Source organism: Heterocephalus glaber, unplaced genomic scaffold (genome assembly GCF_053883595.1).
Source record: "Heterocephalus glaber isolate CG9 unplaced genomic scaffold, H.glaber_assembly_v1.0 deba00001532, whole genome shotgun sequence".
NCBI lineage: Eukaryota > Metazoa > Chordata > Mammalia > Rodentia > Bathyergidae > Heterocephalus > Heterocephalus glaber.
The window spans coordinates 1,294,919-1,309,345 of record NW_028258330.1 but is presented as its reverse complement, the minus strand read 5'-3'; the positions used below and the strand labels follow the sequence as shown (position 1 = coordinate 1,309,345).

At 50.1% G+C, this 14,427-nt stretch overlaps 1 pseudogene across 1 annotated transcript; it reads left to right on the top strand.

Annotated features, from left to right (window-relative positions):
• Positions 1–11,093: 11,093 nt before the first annotated feature.
• On the top strand, positions 11,094–14,155 carry LOC101704414 (cystatin-13-like; annotated as a pseudogene). The gene is made up of 3 exons (XR_015441918.1): positions 11,094–11,413; positions 13,552–13,677; positions 14,001–14,155. The product of XR_015441918.1 is annotated as a cystatin-13-like (transcript).
• The last annotated feature ends 272 nt before the right edge of the window (positions 14,156–14,427 follow it).

Genomic DNA, 14,427 nt, shown 5'->3' with positions numbered 1-14,427 from the left:
TCTTCTTGGATGGGGTAATAATTCTACAGTGATCAGACCTCAGTGCTGCCAACTCAGCAATGTCTTTCCAATGCCTCATCAGGTACGAGAGGCTTCTTCCCCTCTGAGACTCCTGGTGGACTGGCTCCCTGGTGGGTGATCCATGTGTCATGACCAGCAGCGTCCCCTGGCAACCCTGAGGATTGGGGCATTGAAGTTGCACCTGTGAATGTGAATGATGGTCATAAAGAGAGGAGGATGAGGGCAGTAGAGCTGGGGTGGGGGGGACTGTGCTGTCTGTGCATGTGTGCATGTACATGTGTGTGTGTACATGTGTGAGCATGTATGTATGTGTGAGGGGAGGATGTGGAGGAGGAAGTAAGCAAACAGGAATGGTGGGGGAGGGGTGAGATCCCTTGGAAAAAAGTAATTATCGGGCCGGGGATTTAGCTCAGTGGTTCCGCCGCCTGCTCTGAAAGCACAAGGACCTGAGTTCAATCCCCAGTACCAAAAAAAAAAAAAGTAATTATCAAGCCTGGCTGTGCCTGAGGGGAACTGTTCAGTGGGTGGAAAGGCTCAGTTTGCAAGATGAATGGGTTCGTGACAGGTGAGTGCACTTCCCACTCTGGAACGGTGACTTGAACAGAGTGAGTATGGTCAGTTTCACCACAATTAAATTGTCTTTAAAAGGTGATGATGTTTTTACATTGCTTCAGCAGTGCTGTGGCTAGAGACCAGGGCCCCAAACAACCACGCCCATTTCAGGTGTAATATTGGGTGTGAATCGCAAGGCCAAGTGTAACGTAGATGTTCACAGCCCAGAGCTAGGTCTCGCCACCTGGCCTGGCTGGCAGGGAGGAGCTCAGTCTTTGTGCTGAAGATGGGATGAGGCTATGGGACCAAGAGGCACGGGCTCTGCAGCACCTCACTACCCCCTGTGCACCCCTCATCTTGGTCAGCACTGCCTGCCTGGGAGTGCCCTGGGGGCCTTGCCCTCCTCCCTGTGCTGCCTTCAGAGTATTGGCTGCATCTGCAAGGTCTGCAAAAGTGTCAGGGACAGACAGCCACCAACCTGTGGAGTCTGGCATACGAGGAGTGGTCCAAGTCCAGCCTTCCTGTCACTGGGACAAAATACCTGACACTTAACTCTTAAAGGAGAGGTTTAATTTGGCTCGAGGGTTGGGGTTTCAGTCCCAAGTTGGCTAGATGCAAGGAGAAGCAGCATGGGGGAGGGTCTGGTGGAGGACAGCTGTTCACCTCATAGCAGGTGGGCTACAGAAAGAGAAGGGAGGAGCAAGGTGGAACATGCACTCTACATGGTCAAGCACCCAGTTACCCCTCTTCTCAGGCCCTGCCTCCTAACAACCCATTCAACTCTGAACTCACCAATGGATAAGTCCACTGATGAGCGCAGACCCCACCATGGTCCAATCACCTTCCAAAGCCCCACCTCTGAACACACTTCTGCATATGTGTGGGTATGTGCACACACATGTGTATGATTCTAGAGTTCAGGAAGGATGTAACACAACACTGGAAAATATTCCCCGTAAAGAAATGCATTCAAAGGAAGAACCAAGTGGCGATAAAAGCACAAGCCGATTTCCCTTTGTAATTTTTGGTCCTTAGAGTCAGAGAACCAACCTTGGCTGAGGCCTGGGATGGATGGGCCTCCTCTTTAAGCCCTAGGTTGGACCCATGGTGGCAGTCCCAGCCATGGCCAGAGAGTGGAGGGCACTGTGATGTTGCAGTTCAGATCTAAAACATCCCCCAACAGTGAATGTTTAAAAAAAAACTATTACAGTAAAAGACACATTGCCATGAATCCCCTCAAGATACTCCACATCACTTCAAACACACTCATCCCATCATTTTTGTTACTTTCTGAAGGTCTGGAAGTCCTCTTTTCTGAGTGTCTTTATGAAATGTGATAAAAAATATGGTGAATGCTGCTGCCAAGCATTGAAAGGCAGACTCTTAAAAACCTAACAGTGTCCTCATTCACCTTATTAACTGTATTTGGCATTGTGTGACTTCTGGCTCTTCCCCAACATCAAAATAACCATGGAAAGGAAACTTTTGGAATCAATTCAGTACATTGAGGCAGCCATGACAGCACAACTAAAGACACCCAGAACTGCTTCAGAAAGTGGCAGGGATGATGGGATGAATGTGTTCAAAGTGAGAGGGTAGATCTGAGAAGATTCAAGACAATGTATCTCTTACTGTAATAATTTTAAAATGTAAACATTCACCATATTTTTTTTATCACACTGCATGCATATTCATATCACATATGTGTCAGGGAGATTGGAGGGTCTGCAGATTCCACTGTAGATAGACTGTGTGCAGTTGCAGGAAGAGGGCAGGCACTTTCTGTACCTGGACACCCCCTCATGGGTGCTGGGACTTTTTGCCCCCCATCTGCCCAGCTGTTCCATCCTTGCAAGGCCTGCGTCTCCTCCCCTGGCCCCCGGACCCTCTTGCAGAGCCTGTTCACGCACAGGTGTCCACATACACTGTTGTCCCACCTTGTGTCAGGTCTGTGTCCTGGGGCTGCAGCTTTCTGCCTCCACCTCTGTGTCCCTGACAGGCAGGGCCTCTGGCTGGCTGTGTGGACAGATGATAGAGGGTCTCAGGTGTGCACAGTGGGCCCAGCTTGGATTGGGGGCCCTGAGGGTGGAGGGAGACTTCCTCTCACAACTCTGACTCTCCGCAGGAACAGGGCCTCAACCTCCAGCCAGGCCCTGTTCTCTGCCATGTTGAGCAGAAGGAAAATGGGTTTCATGTCCTGGCTGGGCCTTGGGAGCCAAGCTGGCCAGGGGGATGTGAGGACCACAGCAGGGGTGGGTTCTGAGGACCTCAAGGCCATTGGCAGGGGATGCAGCCCTTGCTAGCTCACAAGACCGAGATCTTGACTCAGTGCCACCATGTTCCAGTTGAGGTCGTCACCATGTCACTTGCTCACACCTCTGGGGGGACCTGAGCCTGGCTACTGCAGACAGGTATGGGGTCCAGGGAGGGCTGGGGTGACTTCTCCCATGGTTTTGGCTACAGATGCATTTGGACACCTGCATCTGTGACCATTGGTGGAGTTGGGCCTGGGTACTGGGGACATAGTGCACTGGCCTCTGCCACCTCCTCCCACCACGTACAGTAGACTTCATCCTGCCGGGCAGTGGAGCTGTGCCAGTCTGTGAGAACTTTTGTTCCTCAGCTGAATGATTGTTGCAACTCCCAAATGGGCCAAGGATGACAGGGTGCAGGACTCTGTTCCAGAGTGTCAGCCACTGCAGCCCCAGGCCTGTCTCCTCACGGGGACCCTGAGTGGCTGGCACCTCCCAGCACAGTGTCTGCAAAGAAAACAGTGATCACACAAGTGTTAGTGGCTTAGATTCTCCCACTACCGGGCAGGTAATTCCATGTTTTTAGGAACCAAGGTCCAATACGATAAAGTTTAGAAATGAGAACTGTAAAACACAATGAGCAAGTTCAATGTGAGCAGAGAGAGGAAAGTAAGTCTCGGGAACTAGAAAGGATGGCATTCTGGGTATTGGAGAAAATGCAAAGGTGTGAAAATGAAAGAGCTGGTATCATCTTTAGGGAGGAGGAGACAGCATGCATTTTTGTGTCATTGCTCACCTGGAGAGTTGTGGAGACCCTGGTGAAAGGCTGCTGAATCAGGGGACCCACCGAGTCACCTGAGCAGGCAGGCCAAGCCACACCCTTCATCTCTGTACCTCACCCAGCCTGTGCTTTACCCTGGGGCCAGCCACACAAAGGATCCAGTGATGCCTTTTGCCATACTAAAGAGAGCCCTGTACAACAGAGATTCATGTGGAAGACGGCGATTCTGGACCTAAATGCACCCCAAATTATGACATGCCTCAAAACAGAGCAGACGTCAACACTATGGCCAGAGGACAGGGACACATCTGTGGTGGCAGTGTCTTTGCAGCACTTGGCCTGGTAAGGAGAGCTGGGGGACCCTGGCACCTGGTGCAGCTCTCCTGGAGGTCCTCTGGCTGTCCTGGTGGGCAGGAGGGATAAGGGCCAATTCCTGGGGAGCTGGAGCCTGCAGTGGGAGGGGTGAGGGGGAGGACAAAAAGGAGGAGGAGGAGAGGGAGGGGAGGGGGAGAAGGAGGAAGTGAGGGAGGAGTGTGCAGAGCTCCAGGAGCTTGGGCTGAGCCTTCCTTCCTGTTCTCCCCCCCTGGCCAACTCCTTGACCCATCTCACTGCAAAGCTGTCTTCCTTCCTATTCCCCACTCACCAGGCTGCATTTTTCTCCCTTTCTCCTTCTCTCTTCCTTCGTTTCCCTCTTGCATCCTTCCCCTTGACCCTCTGTCAATCATTCCCTCTGTGCGTATTGTTGATGTCAGGAATCAGGGTCACACGTGCTGCTCAGGGACACCCTGTGTCCCCCAAGCTCTCTGTTGGTGCCAGTGTCTCTTTCTCTGCCCATTACACACACACAAAGGGCATAAACACACAGTCTCACAGGCTCACTCCCTTTGCACAGTTGCTGAGTGTGCAATTTTTCTGGAATTTGCCCTACTCAAGGAACTGTCGGCACAGGAGCTGTGTGCAGAGTGACTTCCATCCCCTTCATGGGTCATGCTTGTGGCAAATGATGCGATGGCAGTATGTGCAGGCAGGCCCCTCAGGTGGACAGATGGAGAGTGGGGGACACAGGGCAGACCCAGGATAAGCAATCAAACAGGACAGCTTCTGCTGTTCCTTCGAGCAAGAGGAGGGCAAAAGGGGAGTGGCTGGAGGTGGGCTGGCAAGGAGAGGCAGGTGAGAACCCCTGGGGCAGTGCTTCTTGCTGGCAGTCTGTCACACCACTGGCTGCAAATGCAGCTTTCCAAGTTTCCTGCCTGAGACCTGCTGCTCTCCACCCCTACTCCAGTACAAACCGCAGTGGCCCTTCATGACTTCCGGACATCTCTGCCTCCCTCTCCAGGGTCCTTAGGTCAGCCAACCCCAAAGCTGAATGCACTCTCTCCCTTCTGTCTACTTACACCCAGCAGAAGCTGCCTGCTCTATATCTGCAGTGTCCCAAGGCCTTTACCAGAGTGCCAGGCTGCACCGCCTCTGCCAGGCTTAATCAACCCTCTGCCACCAGAGAATCACACCTAAAACAAGAAACCTTACCCTCTTCTAGACCTCTAAGCATAAGGGTTGGTTTTGGGGTTTTGGATGTGGTATGGCACCCCATGGTCAAAGCTTGGTCACTGGAAGAGGAAGGTGTGTGGTGAATCGGCAGGAGGGGAAGGTAAAGGAAAGGCTTCCCACATCTTACCCTGTGGAGAGAGGTTCCTGAGGGGCTTCTGAAGGTGGTGGCCAGAGGAGAGGCCTGATTCAAACTTTAAACTGGCAGAACTAACCAACAGACCATCTCTCTCTCTCTCTCTCTCTCTCTCTCTCTCTCTCTCTCTCTCTCTCTCTCTGTGTCTATCTACCCACCCATCCTTCCATCTCCCTGTTGAAGCAGACAGAGGAAGAGGGAGGAGGCAGAGAAGAAGGGAGGTGGTCAGTTGAGTCCTCACTGTCTACCTGGGTCTTGGTGGTGATGTTCGTTACTTTTTTCTCGTTGTTGAGACAAAATACCCAACACCCAAAGTTAAAGGGGAAAGGGTTTATTTAGCTCACAGTTTAGAGAGGTTTCAGTCCATTAGCAGCTGGCTCCATGGCAGGGCGGCACATGGCAGAGGGGCACTGCGGAAGAAAAACAGTTCATGGTGCCCACATGGCAGCAAAAGAACAAGGGACCTTGACAGTGTCTTTCTGCTCCTTTTATCTTATTCAGACTACCAGGATTAGGGCAGTGCCAAACCAATCATATGTCCTTAATCCAAGCATCAAACACTCTAGGTTCACCCACCTATGACCGCGTGAGGCTTTGGGGGAACATCTAGACTCAAACCATAACAGTGGCCTCTGTGTTTGAGTGGAGAGATGAATGGTGGCTGGGCTCTTGCTTTTTAATCATCTGGAGCTCTCTCTACGCTTGATTTTTACTCTGTAATTTCGACCTTGTCAATAAAAGCAATCCTATTTAGGAACATGAACCAGTAGTATGGAAATAATTAACTTCAAAGGTAAAACTCCTGTGCAGTTCTACCCAGGAACAGGGCTGTGAGTGGTTCTGAATAACCTGATTTCCTGTCCTTGGAACTCTACAAATCTTTATCTTAATTCTCAGTGTATCCAGCTCCTTCTTTGGTCAGTGTAGTAGCATATCTTTCTCTGTTCACCTCATGCACATATTTTGGTTTTTTAAAAATTGCATTTCATTGATATCATGCATTTTAATAGCCTGCTCTTGTTACATATTTGAGTTGTTTTCCTCTTTTTTAAACTATTAGAAACTATGTTGCCGGGCGTAGTGGCACACACCTATAATACCAGCACTTGGGAGGCCCAGGCAGGAGGATCGCTGCAAGTTTGAGGCCAGACTGGGATACATAGTGAGTTCAGGGCCAGTCTGAACTACAAAAGGAGACCCTGTTTCAAAAAAAAAAAGAAAAGCAAAGAAAGAAAAACACACTATGTTGCAGCAAGTAATTTTTTTTTGCCAACTTTCTGCATGTAGGCAAATATTTCTGTTTATAAACGCACAACTTTTAAATGTTTTGCAGAGATGGCTAAATCCATGGCTATTGACAAAGACCTTTGGACCTGGAGGATGACACAGCATGTGAATCCATCCATCCATCCACACAAAATGACCAGAACAGGTCCATCTGCATGAAAGAAAGGAGCTTTCGCAGGGCTATAAGGGGACAGGGTCACTGGGGTGATGACTGAGGAGGTGGGGCAATGAAAATGTTTTAGTGTCACTGTGGTTTGGGTGTAAAAGTCTGAATATACTCAAAGCCACCGAGTCCTGGGATCAGTGGGTGTCATGTAGTGGTGAATTTAGTTCAGTGAGGCTATCCTAAAGCCCTGCGTGGGCAGCAAGACAGGCCCAGCCTCTTCCTGCAATGCCCTCAGTGAACACAGCCTCCTGTGCCTTCTTGAATACTCACGCTTCTCGTGGTGCAGGGCAAAGTCCAAGGGAACAATTGGTACCGTGATTGGCTGAGGGCACCTGGTGAGGATGACGTCTGGGGCAGGAGTGGGACTTTGCCAAAAAAGATAACAGGGCTCTCCACTGTCCCTGCTCATGAGAGGCAGCCCAGGTCCTCCAACAGCACCCCAGCCCCCTCCAGACATGGGGTCCACATGTGTCAGCAAACACCAGCCACCCTTTTCCTGTCCCAGGACTGGCCCCCGAAGCAGGAGTAGCCACCACGCTGGGGTTCCTGCCATTCTGGGGATGCGGACCTGAGGACATGAGTGTCTCTCTTTCCTTATTGTGGACATAGACGTCAGGTCTGAGAGGGACCTGGGGGCAGTTTCAGAGGCCTGCATGGGCCTGAGGTCTTCATCCACTGATGTCTGGCCAAGAGGGAAGTGGGTTCCTCTGGGGATATCGCCTGCTCAAAAGAAGTCAAGAAAATGAAGGCACTCATCCTTCTTTTGGATTTTGAGAAGCTTTTTCACAAAAAGGAATTCAGCCCTTTGCCAGATGTGTTCCAAGGGACTGTTCTGTCTGCTTTCATCTCGATTTTGGTGTGTGAGTGTGTGTGTGTGTGTGTGTGTGTGTGTGTACAAAACATGTGGCTGGATTTATTATTCTGTTCCACCAGCTCCTGTGTTTTGTACCTGTCAGAAAAGAGCTCTTGAGTTTAAACATACAGCTCTTTTTCAAACATTTGGACTTTTTTTTTTTAATTCTTTTATTGGTACATTTTAGGTATACAACACAGTTACATTTCTCATTGGGAACTTGTACCTTTACATGATGCATCTTGGTTCTAATTTTTCCCCCATTCCTAGCCCTCCCTTCACCCCCTCCACCCTTCCCTATTTACAAAGACTTTGTTTCCATTTTCCCCATTTCTCATCATTTTTCCTTTCCCATCTTTCCTTTCCCCTGCCCCTCCCACTTCCCCTACCCCTTTGGACCTTTTCTTTCTATTTCGCATTATCAATTATTCATTCTAATCATTAGTACATTTTAGGTGTACAATATAATGACATTCTTCATTGGAAATTTGCACCTTTACATCGTCTCTCTTGGTTCTTATTTTTCCCCAGTCCCCTGCCCTCCCTTCAACCCCTCCATCCCTCCCTATTTACAAAGACTTTGTTTCCACTTTTCCATTTTCTCATATTAATTCCATTCCCTTCTTTCCTTTCCCCTTCCCCTCCCACTTCCCCTTCCCCTTTGCCCCTTTTCTTCCTATTTCACATTATCTATTATACCTTTTAGTCCTTATTTACACTTTCAGTTTCTCACACTAGAGAAACTATTCGGTATTTACACATATGTGTCCTATTTATTTCACTTAAGAGTATCGCCTCAATGTGCATCCATTTAGCTATAAATGTCTCTAATTTCTCATTATTTATGGCTGAGTAGTACTTCATTTTATTAAAAAACCACATTTTCTTTATCCAGTCTCCAGTTGATGGGCATTTGGGCTGTTTCCAAGCTTTAGGTATTACAAATTGTGCTGCTATGAACATGGGTGCACATATATCACTGTGGTATGATTCTTTTAATTCTTTGGGGAAGATACCCAGCAGGGGAATAGCTGGGTCAAATGGGACTTTAGACATTTGGACTTTTAACTGGCTGACTCTCTGGTCCAGATTCCTGTGTGGACTTTTATCTCAGGTATCCTGCACTCTGCTCTAATCTGAGTTCCAGCTTGGAAGGAGGACTGTGAACACCCACACCTCTGCACTCTGGGGCATCCTCTTTTTCCCTGGTAGCTTTTGCTGTTGGGTGGGCTGGGAATCTGCTCCTTGTGGGTCTGGCTTGGGCAGGCCGTGGTGGGACTGAGAATGCAAACAGGATGGGAAAGTCCAGCCCAGGATGGTTTGAAGATGGAAAAGTGTAGCTGGTGGGCCACAAGGCTCTTGGGTCCACTGGTGGAGGAGCCTGGCCCAGCCTGGCTATGCCCAGCTGATGGCTTCCTCTGTGCTCCTGGTGCAGCTCCTGCCAGTGGCGGGAGCACTGTGCCTGACCAGTTCAGCTCCTGTGGCCTCCCCTCCCCTGGAGCTTTCCCATCTGAGTCCTTGAGCCTGGTGTTGGTGCCCCATCCTGCCCCTGAGAGCCAGGTCACACAGTGGGCCTGATGGAAATTGCTGCAGAGGCCAAAGCCCAAGAACCCAAAGGCCAGCAGGTGTGGGGTGAGGCTGAGGGCTTCAGGGCAGTGGGCAGTGGCACAGGGTGGCTGACCTCACAAAAGGGATGCAGGTGTGGCCAGGCTGGGGCATGAGGCAGAGGGGCCCAGAGTGCAGGCCCCAGCAGGCACCTGCCTGGCAGAGTGTGAACTGAGTGTCCTGGGGATGGAGCAGTGGGGATAGGAGCTACCGCCTCAAGTCCTCCTGGCCTGGTGGGCCAGGGCCCAGCACTGGTTCCGAGGTGGGTCTGTGTGTGGGCTGTGTGGCGGGGCTGTGTGTGTCTGGGCATCACCCTAAGAAGGTCAGGGAACGCAGAGACCTTCAGGCCTGCCTTAGGGGACCCCTGAGAGCCTGCAGCAGGAGGCCAGGCAGAGAAGCAGGTGACTGTGGGGGACCTGGGCCACTCTCCAGCCCAGCTGTATTCTCTGGGGATATCGCCTGCTCAAAAGAAGCCAAGAAAATGAAGGCACTCATCCTTCTTTTGGATTCTGAGAAGATTTTTCACAAAAAGGAATTCAACCTTTTGCCAGGGCTGATGGAGGCCAAAGGGATCACAGAGGAGGCTGGGGCTGGAACCAGGGCAGAGCACCCAGAGGTGCTTATGGAGTAGCAGCCCCTGCATGGTGGGAGGAGCATCCCAGTCCTATGAGTGTCCAAACAGGAACGCTGTATATACTATGGTTTTCCTGTACACAGAGACTCGGGATTTTATTTATAAAATAATAACTAACAATAAAATAGAACAATCATTACAATCTACTCTAATGAAATTATTCAAAAGTTATGAATTGTTTCTGAATTTTCTACTTGGTATTTTTAGACCACGGTTGGCTCTGGTTAAACTTGTGGGTACGGAGACCGTGGGGGTGCGGCAGCTGTCGGGGCCTCCAGGGCAGAGCCTCTGCTCCTTGGAGAGGATGGGGCCAGAGAGAGGCTCTGCAGAGGCAACTGAGTGGTGCATCTCTTGTGTTTTCCACTGGCAGGAGAGCAGGCGCCCCTGGCTGTGCCTCGAGTTCTCATCCCGCTCAGCCTCATTCTGCTTTCCACTCGCCTCGCTTATGTCCTGCTGGTGTCTCTTAAGTCACTCATGTGCTCACTGTCTGTGCTTAACTCATGCTAATTGCTTTGGCCTTGCATATGACCCACATCCAGGCTCATCTTCAGCACTAAAGCAGGACGTTCTCAGGGCTAAGGCACCCTCCCCTTCTCCACTGGGATCCATGGTGAGGGTGTGTGAGATGGTAGGCACAGCTCTTCCATGCATCAGTGGGAGGCACCTGCTCTCACACTTGAGGGCATTGGGCCCTTCATGAAGGGTGGAGACATCACCCCTAACTGATCACCTCCTGGAGGGCCACCTCTTACACTGTTACAGTGGCAGTTAAATGTCCACATGGGTCTTGGAGGAGATGTGTGTTAAGGACATCAAGTGTCTTTCCCTTTTGTGGCACATCCACCCCTCCTCCATGTATCCAGCACCTGGATGCCCCTGGAGTGCTGTCTAGGCATGTGTGAGTGAGTTGCTGGCCAGTGGTGATTGGCTCAGTTTCCATCCTCTCTGCACTGGAGTCATGGGTGGGGCTGAAGGTACCATGTGATCATCTGTTGGTTGGTTGCCCAGGCAATCAGCCCCCAACCTTGAGGTTACCTAGGGGCATTCCAGAAGCCACACCATTAACTGAAATGCAATTGTGGCCAAAAGGGCTTGCTATGGATAATAAATGTGTTACCAACACACCAGTCAGGAAATCTCCAGGCTTACTTGCTGTGTGCCACAGCTGGGGGTGAAGACCAAGTACATATATATTATTATATCCCAACCCCTGGCTCCACTAACCAAGGTACCTTCTTCTGAACCCACAGCACTACCTACGAGGGCTGAGTGAGGGTGTCCACTCCTTCAGAGGCAAAGGACCCCCACCCTGGAAGGACAGAGCTTGTGGCCTGTACCCACAGCTGAGGACCCATGGCCAGACTCTGCCAGGCCCTGCTGCTCCTCACGATCACTGTGACCCTTGAGTCCAGCACGGTGCAAGCCTGGGGTTCCCCGAAGGTGGTGCGGCCATTCCAGGACATCTCCTCATCCTACGTGTATGTGCAGCAGGCGGTCTGGTATGCCAAGAAGGAGTACAACAAGGCCAACAAAGACAAGTACAGCTTCCGTGTGGTAGAGATTCTCAAGTCCCAGGAGCAGGTGGGCTCCTTGTCTTTCCCTCTCTTTCCTGGGCGGAGCAGGATCCATATTCATGGGTGGCTATTGCCACTAGGAATGGAAAACAGCCATGGGATACCATCAGCCAAACTGTACTGATTGTATTTTAGAGGGTTTGGGAAGAAAATTAATTATATTTCATTCATTATTATTCTGAGGCAAAGATGAAACAAAATATCCATTAAAATAATTTCAAATTGGTAGGGTCACATCAAGAACATTAAGATGCGGAGGTCAGGGTCCAGGGGGCAGCTTGAAGTGGTCGTGTGGGGGGCCAGCTGTGCACCTTGGTGTGGGTGATGACACTGAACAACAAGGACACTCATCCAGCTGCCTCTGCAGTGGGAGCCAGGGAGCCAGAAGGATTTGACAGAGAGCCAGCCCAGTGGCATGAAGGGCATGGTTGTATCTGCAGCCATCAGATTGTCAGTGAGACCTGCATCACCAGGCTAGTGATTCTGTGCTCATTGCCATCCCCTGCCAGTTAATGATGGGGACATGTGCTGGGAAAGGCCTCACTGATACTTACCTGAGCTAGTGGCAAATGCCAGTCAACCCCCATCTGGCACACTGCCTCCCAGGGAACATTTTCATAAGTAGGTGCCCTTATAACCATCATAGAGTACCACGTACTGTGCGTGGCTGTCTGAGCTGGGCTCATGAACACCAGCACTGCATCGCCAGTGTCAAGACCCTGCCAGGCTGGGAAATCTCTGGGTGACAGAAAGTTTTCATCCCTATTGTGAGCCTAGTGGCTGCTTTTGTAAATGTGATCTGTTACCGTGGGCCGAGACGGTAGTTATGGATGTCAGGGCATCTGCTCAGTTCCTCTCCCAAGGCATCTGGCACCAGCACCGGGCCAGTCAGTGGCAGGACCCCACCTGCATGCTGTGACTCAGCACAGAACACACACCGGCTGCAACCACCCACAGCCACAGCATGAAGCATCCTACGCTTAGAAATGATCAGTGTCACGAAAGACAGGGAAAACAGCTGGGAACCTGTTCTCCATCAAGGAGGATTAAGGAAGGTGACAACCAGACAGAGTGTGGTCCCAGGTTGCCTCCTGGATTTAAAGGAAAGAACCAGAAAGGATGTTGTTAGAACCCTTGGGGAGGTGCGCATAGACCGTGTGATAGGAGAGAGACTTGTGGACTGTTAGTTCTGAGAGACGATTGTGCCCTTGTGAGGTAGGAGCCCAAGGCCAAGGTAGGAAGCAGAAGTTAGGTCAGCCAGGTAGGACCTGGAGGAAGGAGGACAGCAGAGGTGGACAGGGCTGGTGACCTCCCTGTGGGCAATGCCCAGGCCCACGCCCGTCAGCATCACAGCTTTCTCTAATCTTGGACTTGGAAAGAGTTCTACTCCTGTGTTATTTTGGTTTGGTTGTATCTTTCCACACTATGTTTGTGAACTTCACATTTTTGGTTGCATACAGCAATGGTGTGGCACCTCCCCAACAGGTGTTTTGTATTTTAAAAAAGATGTTATTGTATGTATTTAAGGTGTATACTGTGATGTTTTTAAATAAATATGGTGAAGCGATTGCTATTCTAAGGCAAATTAGCACATCCGTGATCTGTTATTCCTTTGCATATGTTTTGTTAGATCACCCAAAATCTACTCTTTTAGCAAAACTCCCAAATAAGAACAGTATTTATTAATTCTAACCCTGATGTTGTATATTTGGTCCCTTGACTTGTTCATTCTGCAAATCTAGTTTTTATCATTTGACTTACATCTCCCCCGACCTTGCTCCTCATGTTCGGTGAAGTAAACCGGGCTTAGAAAGAAAAATATTGCCTGATCTCACTTGTGTGTGGATGCACCCCACTTCATTCTTTATTTCTCAAGTTCCTTGCTTTCCCAGGGGACGTTCTCTGTGGAGTAGTTTCCTTGCTTTATTCCGGGGACAGTTGCCATCACATTAAATTGACTATCATAAGGGAGCAGGAATAGGGATAGGTGTCAAGGTAAGAATCCCCAATGATTTGGAAACGTCTGGTGGAGAAACATAAAGGAGAGGGCAGCCAGGGAGATGGCCCTGTCCCCAGAAGCTGATGATTGTTCACTCAGCAGAGATGTCCTTTAGGATATTTCATCCTCCAATTCTTCGCTGGCAGGTCACAGACAGTTTGGAGTACTATGTTGAAGCCAAAATCACCCGAACAATGTGCTTGAAAACTGCAGGAGAAAATGAACACTGGTTATTTCAAAAGAATCTCAAAATAAAAAGGTGAGGGCCTGAGGTGCGGAGAGCAGCCAGCGGGGATAGGTCTGAGGTCAAACCTGTGTTAGTTTCTTGTTTCCTCTCCACCCATATTCTGGTTGCATCCAGGCTGTAGATAGCCAGGGTTAAGATTTAGAGCACTGTTTATATTATCTACGGTTGGTACCCATCTCCCCCACCCCACCAACCCACACGTGCACACGCACACAACACCCACACACATGCACACAGGCCTAAAGCAAAACCAGTTCAAAACCTGGCAAAAGGAACTTCTGGTTTTGCTTTTTCTTTTTTCATTTTTCTTTCATACAAGCTAATTCTTCATTTTGCCTGTTTTAGGAGGTTTTTTGCATCTTTATTGTTAGATCCAAGCCATGGAAATTTGAGCTATCCATGCTGAAGAAGCAGTGCAAAGATGCCTAGCGGTCTCCGGGCATGCTCCGTGCACACTTCCACTGCGGAGAAGTAAAGAGCCTTCAAGACACCAGCACCGTGGTCACCCAACTGACTCCACTATCTGGCTCTGTTGCGTCTCTGAATGCTCTGGGGCCTGGCGTAGAGGGTGGGCAGCCCTGGCGAGTGGTGCCATCTCCCGGCAGGGCAGCCTGTGCCCACATGCACCCCGCCCTGTGGGGCACAGTGAGTGCTGTCTGTAGGGTCCAGGGGTTTTTTTGACTCCATGTGTCCAGCCCAGGTTTCCACAGACATCACCTTCCAGGACTCCCAGAAAGGTACAACCCATGGCTCCAAAACAGTGGGATTTTCCAGT